The following is a 7,800-nucleotide window of genomic DNA, read 5'->3' on the forward strand; positions in this document are numbered from 1 at the left end:
TGGAAGAGTACTAGGAGGGAGTTCAGTAATTTTCTTGCTCAGCTGACCCACTTGTGCCTCCAAATTCCTAATGGAGGACCTTGTTTCAGTCATGAAACTTTGAGTGGTTTTGATTAGATCAGAGACCATGGTTGCTAAGTCAGAGTGGCTCTGCTTAGAATTCTCTGTCTGTTGCTGAGAAGATGATGGAAAAGGCTTGCCATTGCTAAACCTATTTCTTCCACCATTATTGTTGTTGAAACCTTGTTGAGGTCTCTGTTGATCCTTCTATGAGAGATTTGGATGATTTCTCCATGAAGGATTATAGGTGTTTCCATAGGGTTCTCCTATGTAATTCACCTTTTCCATTGAAGGGTTCTCAGGATCATAAGCTTCTTCTTCAAATGAAGCATCCTTAGTACTGCCTGGTGCAGCTTGCATTCTGGACAGACTTTGAGAAATCATATTGACTTGCTGAGTCAATATTTTATTCTGAGCCAATATAGCATTTAGAGTATCAATCTCAAGAACTCCTTTCTTCTGATTCGTCCCATTGTTCACAGGGTTCCTTTCAGAAGTGTACATGAATTGGTTATTTGCAACCATTTCAATGAGTTCTTGAGCTTCTACAGGCGTCTTCTTCAGATGAAGAGATCCTCCAGCAGAGCTATCCAATGACATCTTGGACAGTTCAGACAGACCATCATAGAAGATACCTATGATGCTCCATTCAGAAAGCATATCAGAAGGGCACTTTCTGATTAATTGTTTGTATCTTTCCCAAGCTTCATAGAGGGATTCACCTTCCTTCTGTCTGAAGGTTTGGACTTTCACTCTAAGCTTACTCAATTTTTGAGGTGGAAAGAACTTTGCCAAGAAGGCATTGACTAGCTTTTCCCAAGAGTTCAGGCTTTCTTTAGGTTGTGAGTCTAACCAAATCCTAGCTCTGTCTCTTATAGCAAAAGGGAATAGCACAAGTCTGTAGACCTCAGGGTCAACCCCATTAGTCTTGACAGTGTCACAGATTTGCAAGAATTCAGCTAAAAACTAATGAGGATCTTCCAATGGAAGTCCATGGAACTTGCAATTCTGTTGCATTAGAGAAACTAATTGAGGCTTAAGCTCAAAGTTGTTTGCTCTAATGGCAGGGATAGAGATGCTTCTCCCATAGAAGTCGGGAGTAGGTGCAGTAAAGTCACCTAGCACCTTCCTTGTATTGTTGGGATTGTTGTTATTTTCGGCTGCCATGGGTTCTTCTTCTTTGAAGATTTCTGTTAGGTCCTCTACAGAGAGTTGTGCTTTAGCTTCTCTTAGCTTTTGCTTCAAGGTCCTTTCAGGTTCAGGGTCAGCCTCAACAAGAATGCTTTTGTCTTTGCTCTTGCTCATATGAAATAGAAGAGAACAAGAAAATATGGAATCCTCTATGTCACAGTATAGAGATTCCTTGAGGTGTCAGAGGAAAAGAAAAATAGAAGGAAGGGGTAGAAGAATTCAAACTTATCAAGAAAGATAGAGTTTGAATTGTGCATTGAGGAGGAGTGTTAGTCCATAAATAGAAGGATATGAGAAGAGGGGAAGAAATTTTCGAAAATAAATTAAAAAGATTTTAAAAACATTTTGAAAAATACTAATTGATTTTCGAAAACTAAGAGAGGAAAAGAAATCAAGTGATTTTTGAAAAAGATTTTGAAATTAGAAATAAAAAAGATATGATTGAAAACTATTTTGAAAAAGATGTGATTAAGAAGATATGATTGAAAAGTTATGGTTTTAAAAAGATGTGATTGAGAAGATATGATTTGAAAAACAATTTAAAAAGATTTGATTTTGAAAATTAATGACTTGGCTAACAAGAAAAGATATGATTCAATCATTAAACCTTTCTCAATAGAAAAGGCAACATACTTGAAATGTTGAATCAAATCATTAATTGTTAGCAAGTATCTTTGAAAAAGAAAGAAATTGATTTTGAAAATATATGATTGAAAAGATTTGATTTGGAAAAGATTTGATTTTGAAAAATTTTGAAAACTTGAAAAAAATTTGAATTAAAAACAAAATCTTCCCTCTTGTGCCATCTTGGCATTAAACGCCCAGAATGGTATCCATTCTGGCGTTTAACGCCCAAAATGCTACCCTTTTGGGCGTTAAACGCCCAACCAGGGTGCCTGGCTGGCGTTTAAACGCCAGTTTTCCTTCCTCACTGGGCGTTTTGAACGCCCAACTTTTTCTGTGTAATTCCTCTGCTGTATGTTCTGAATCTTCAATTCTCTGTATTATTGACTTGAAAAAACACAAATTAAAAATTTTTTTGGATTTTTAATAATGAGGAATAATCAAAATGAAACTAAGATCAAATAAACAATGCATGCAAGACACCAAACTTAGAAGTTTGTATACTATTGACACTAACAAAATGAGAATGCATATGAGAAACAACGAAACACTCAAGACAAGAGAATTTAAAGATCAGAGCAAGGAAATCATCAAGAACAACTTGAAGATCAATGAAGACACATGAATGAATTCGAAAAATGCAAGAAGAAAAGAAACATGCAATTGACACCAAACTTAAAATGAGACACTAGACTCAACAAGAAACATAAAATATTTTTGGTTTTTATGATTTTGTAATTTTTTTGGATTTTTTTTTCGAAAATTGAAAGAAAATAAAGATATCAAAATTCTTAATGAGAATTCCAGGAATCATGCAATGTTAGTCTAAAGCTTTAGTCTAAAGGAATTAGACATGGCTAGCCAAGCTTCAGCAGGACATTACATTCAAGAGCTAAATTGATGAGAATCAATCAGCTTTGGTGATGATAAGAACATCACCTTGAAACACTAGAATTCATTCTTAAGAACTCTGAAGAAAAATACCTAAGCTAAGCAACAAGATGAACCGTGAGTTGTCCAAACTCAAACAATCCCCGGCAACGGTGCCAAAAACTTGGTGCACGAAATTGTGATCTCTACTTTTCACAACTCAAACAATCCCCGGTAATGGATCCAAAAACTTGGTGCTCAATACCATGGTCTAAACATAATTTCACAACTTCGCACAACTAACCAGCAAGTGCACTGGGTCGTCCAAGTAATAAACCTTACGCGAGTAAGGGTCGATCCCACGGAGATTGTTGGTATGAAGCAAGCTATGGTCATCTTGTAAATCTCAGTCAGGCAGATTCAAATGGTTATGAATGATTTATGAATAAATCATAAAATAAAGATAGAGATACTTATGTAATTCATTAGTGAGAATTTCAGATAAGCGTATGGAGATGCTTTGTCCCTTCCGTCTCTCTGCTTTCCTACTGTCTTCATCCAATCCTTCTTACTCCTTTCCATGGCAAGCTGTATGTTGGGCATCACCATTGTCAGTGGCTACAGTCCCGTCCTCTCAGTGAAAATGTTCAACGCGCTCTGTCACAGCACGGCTATTCAGCTGTCGGTTCTCGATCATGTCGGAATAGAATCCAGTGATTCTTTTGCGTCTATCACTAACGCCCCACAATTGCGAGTTTGAAGCTCGTCACAGTCATTCAATCCTTGAATCCTACTCAGAATACCACAGACAAGGTTTAGACCTTTCAGATTCTCTTGAATGCCGCCATCAATTCTAGCTTATACCACGAAGATTCTTGTTAAGGAATCCAAGAGATATCCACTCAATCTAAGGTAGAACGGAGGTGGTTGTCAGGCACACGTTCATAGGTGAGAATGATGATGAGTGTCACGGATCATCACATTCATCAAGTTGAGGAACAAGTGATATCTTAGAACAAGAATAAGCCGAATTGAATAGAAGAACAATAGTAATTGCATTGATACTCGAGGTACAGCAGAGCTCCACACCTTAATCTATGGTTTGTAGAAACTCCACCGTTGAAAATACATAAGAACAAGGTCTAGGCATGGCCGTAAGGCCAGCCCCCAAAACGTGATCAAAAGATTCAAAGATCTAAAGATGATCAAAGATCCCAAGATCCAAAGATCCAAAGATGAAAATACAATAGCAAAAGGTCCTATTTGTAGAGAACTAGTAGCCTAGGGTTTACAGAAATGAGTAAATGTCATAAAAATCCACTTCCGGACCCACTTGGTGTGTGCTTGGGCTGAGAATTGAAGCTTTCATGTGTAGAGACTTTTCTTGGAGTTAAACGCCAGCTTTTGTGCCAGTTTGGGCGTTTAACTCCCATTCTTGTGCCAGTTCCGGCGTTTAACGCCGGGCAGTTTTGAGCTGATTTGGAACGCCGGTTTGGGCCATCAAATCTCGATCAAAGTATGGACTATTATACATTGCTGGAAAGCTCAGGATGTCTACTTTTCAACGCAATTGAGAGCGCGCCAATTGAGTATCTGTAGCTCCCGAAAATTCACTTCGAGTGCAGGGAGGTCAGAATCCAACAGCATCTGCAGTCCTTTTCAGCCTCTGAATCAGATTTTTGCTCAAGTCCCTCAATTTCAGCCAGAAAATACCTGAAATCACAGAAAAACACACAAACTCATAGTAAAGTCCAGAAAAGGGAATTTTAACTAAAAACTAATAAAAATATAGTAAAAACTAACTAAAACATACTAAAAATATACTAAAAACAATGCCAAAAAGTGTATAAATTATCCGCTCATCAAGAGTCATCTGGGATGTACTCTTCATCATCATCATCTAAAACCACTCTCTCAGATCTAGTTGGCCCTTTTTGCTGTTTCACTGAACCACCCCCTTTTAGGTATGAATGTCTATTTTCATAATCCTCATTTGACAGGTCAACACCAAAATTTTCAAATATGCAAGTTAAAAATATGCCATAAGGTAGTGCTTTATCTTTCACACTTCTAACATAATCAAACATGTATCTAGCCATCAAATAGGCAAGAGAGATTTCTGTTTTAGTGATTAGGGCATACAAAACAAGTGTCCGTGTAAGAAACCCTTTGATATGAACCACTTTGAGGAATTAAAATGTGGTTGATAATACGATGCAACTGAGCATGTTCATATCCTAGGGCTTTGTGAGTGGGTGTGATGCCATCAATTAAAGAAACATGTTCACAAATGTGAGCCAGAGCATCATGGTAAGAGATACCAACACCTTCATCCCACTTTACAGATGTATAAGCACACGGCCCTACATCAGTGTACTTCAAGGAGTCACTGATTGTCTCATTATTCAAGATAATGTCTCTGCCCTTAACATAAGAATGCATGCTTCCTTCATGGTAAGTCATGTTTGCATAAAATTCTTTGACTAACTTAGGGTATACTGGTTATTTTGATTTTGAAAAGGTTATTCCAGTCTAAAAATTCCAGATTTTCAACAAAAGGAAAACCTTTCTTTTTCAAATCAGGTAAATCAGCAAGAAAAGAGGGACATAGATTACGGTACTGAATAACTCCCTCATAAAAGTCATGGTTCATGGCAGATTTGAAACGATGGGGGTTATACTCTGAGTGAGATGTCATGAAGTGTGATTTGTGAGCAAAAGGATCAATGTCTGGTTCTCTAACAGATTTGAGAGGGCAATGAGGGTTACCTCTTTGTGAACGCACTGGAACAGACCTGGATTTGGATTAAGTTGGTTTGGGAATGGGTTCTTCAGTCGCCGGACGTTTGCCCTTGGAGGAGCTAGGCTTCGCAGAACCAGGTTTTGAGGAGCCTGGCTTGGAGGTTGTGGCCTTTGGTGGTGGTGTCGGCTTGGCAGGAGCAGGGTACCTCGGAGTATTCTTGGTCCGTGCCATGGGATTAGTTCGAGGAGGAGAGGTAGGAGGAAAAGGTGAGGGAGTGAAGGTGGTGTCTTGAGAACGGGTTGATGGTCTAGGAAAACCTGGAAGTTTATGGATTTTCTCACGAGATGCTCTTTTGGCAATGACTTTCTTCCCCATTTTGGTTAAATTGATGCTTTTGATGGAAGAGAGATAGTGGTGTGAGAGGGAAGAAACCGAAGGGTTGAGGAGAAGTTATGGAGGGAAGAGAGGGAGTGTTGGTAACTGTACTCAATAGTGGATTCCAAAACCATGCAACTGCATCACCTTTTTAAATGACATGAAAAGACCTGACCTCGTAAAAGAAAGATTTGATTTGATTTAAAAATAATTTTAAAATTTAAAAAATCAAACTAAAAGGATCCCTTTTTGAAAAAAAATTAAGGCATACAGCCCAACAAAAATTATCAACAAAAAAATGTATCATTCATATTTGGGCCTTGAGGTGATATGGTTTTAGTGAAACACATAGGGCTACCCAGATCAGATTTGAGGTTGGTTCAGATCAATTATTCATTTGAAACAAGCCTAGAATACGCTAACTTGAGGGAAACGTTCATCACCTGCCCAGAATTGTCTCATACCTGTTTATGAGACAAAAAGCTCCAGCAAATACATCAGCATTTTTCAAATAAAGAATCATAACTCAAAATTCCTAGATAAGTTCTAAGCATGTAGAATCTATCCTCAGCTAATGGTTTTGTGAAAATGTCTGCTAATTGCTCCTTAGATTTAACAAATTTAATACTAATATCCCCCTTTTAGACATGTTCTCTTATTGAGTGAAATTTTACTTCAATATGCTTAGTCCTAGAGTGCAAAACAGGATTTTTAGAAATATTGATGGCACTCATATATCACACATCAAGGGAATATTTTCAGCATTTAATTTGTAATCAGCAAGTTGTGTTTTTAACCATAAAAGCTAAGAACAACAAGAAGAAGCAGCTATATACTCAGCCTCTGCAGTGGATAAGGCCACTGTTGGTCGCTTCTTACTTGACCAAACATTTAAGGACTTTCCAAGGAAGCAATATAAACCAGAAGTGCTCCTTCTATCAACTCTATCACCAGCAAAATCTGCATCACAGTAACCAACTGCAGAAAAATCATCAATCTTAGGATACCAAAGACCAAAATTAGATGTGCCATGAACATATCTAATGATCCTTTTAACTGCAGAAAGATGTGACTCTTTAGGTTTGGATTGGAACCTAGAACACAATCTAACACTTTGCACAATATCGGGTCTAGAGGAAGTTAGGTATATAAGAGAACCAATCATCCCTCTATACCTAGTCTCATCAACATCTTTCTCAGTTTCTCCCTTATCTAATTTAGAACTAGGATGCATGGGAGTTCCCATGGGTTTGGCATTTTCCATACCAAATTTCTTAACTAATTCCTTGGCATACTTTTCTTGATGAATGAAAATACCATTCTTAGTTTGTTTAATTTGCAGCCCAAGGAAAAAGTTAAGTTCACCCATCATACTCATGTCAAATTCGTTTGTCATGAGTTTTCCAAATTCAGAACAAAGGGATTCATTGGCTGATCCAAAAATAATGTCATCAACATATATTTGGACTAGAATAAAAGAATCATTAGAGTTCTTGATGAATAGAGTTGTGTCAGTGGTGCCTCTTTGAAAACCATTTTTCAAAAGAAAAGAGCTAAGTCTCTCATACCAAGCTCTAGGAGCTTGTCTTAAACCATAGAGAGCTTTAGATAGTTTAAAAACATGATTAAAATGCTCTTTATTTTCAAAACCAGGAGGCTGCTCCACATACACTTCTCTATCTATCACTCCATTCAAGAATGCACATTTCACATCCATTTGGTATAATTTAAAACCATAATATGCAGCATAAGCTAAGAGAAGTCTTATGGCTTCCATTCGGGCAACAGGGGCAAAGGATTCATCAAAGTCTATTCCTTCTTCTTGGTCATATCCTTGTGCCACTAGCCTTGCCTTGTTTCTTGCAATGCTACCATCTTTTCCCAACTTGTTCTGAAATATCCACTTGGTGTCGGTCACTTTCTTTCCACTTGGTCTT

At 37.7% G+C, this 7,800-nt stretch overlaps 1 non-coding gene across 1 annotated transcript; it reads left to right on the plus strand.

Moving 5' to 3' along the window:
• The first annotated feature begins 714 nt into the window (after positions 1–714).
• On the plus strand, positions 715–822 carry LOC130978508 (small nucleolar RNA R71). Its single transcript, XR_009086135.1, has one exon. It is a non-coding gene; the product is annotated as a small nucleolar RNA R71 (small nucleolar RNA).
• The last annotated feature ends 6,978 nt before the right edge of the window (positions 823–7,800 follow it).

The sequence above is a fragment of the Arachis stenosperma genome, chromosome 4, assembly GCF_014773155.1.
Source record: "Arachis stenosperma cultivar V10309 chromosome 4, arast.V10309.gnm1.PFL2, whole genome shotgun sequence".
NCBI classification, from domain to species: Eukaryota; Viridiplantae; Streptophyta; class Magnoliopsida; order Fabales; family Fabaceae; genus Arachis; species Arachis stenosperma.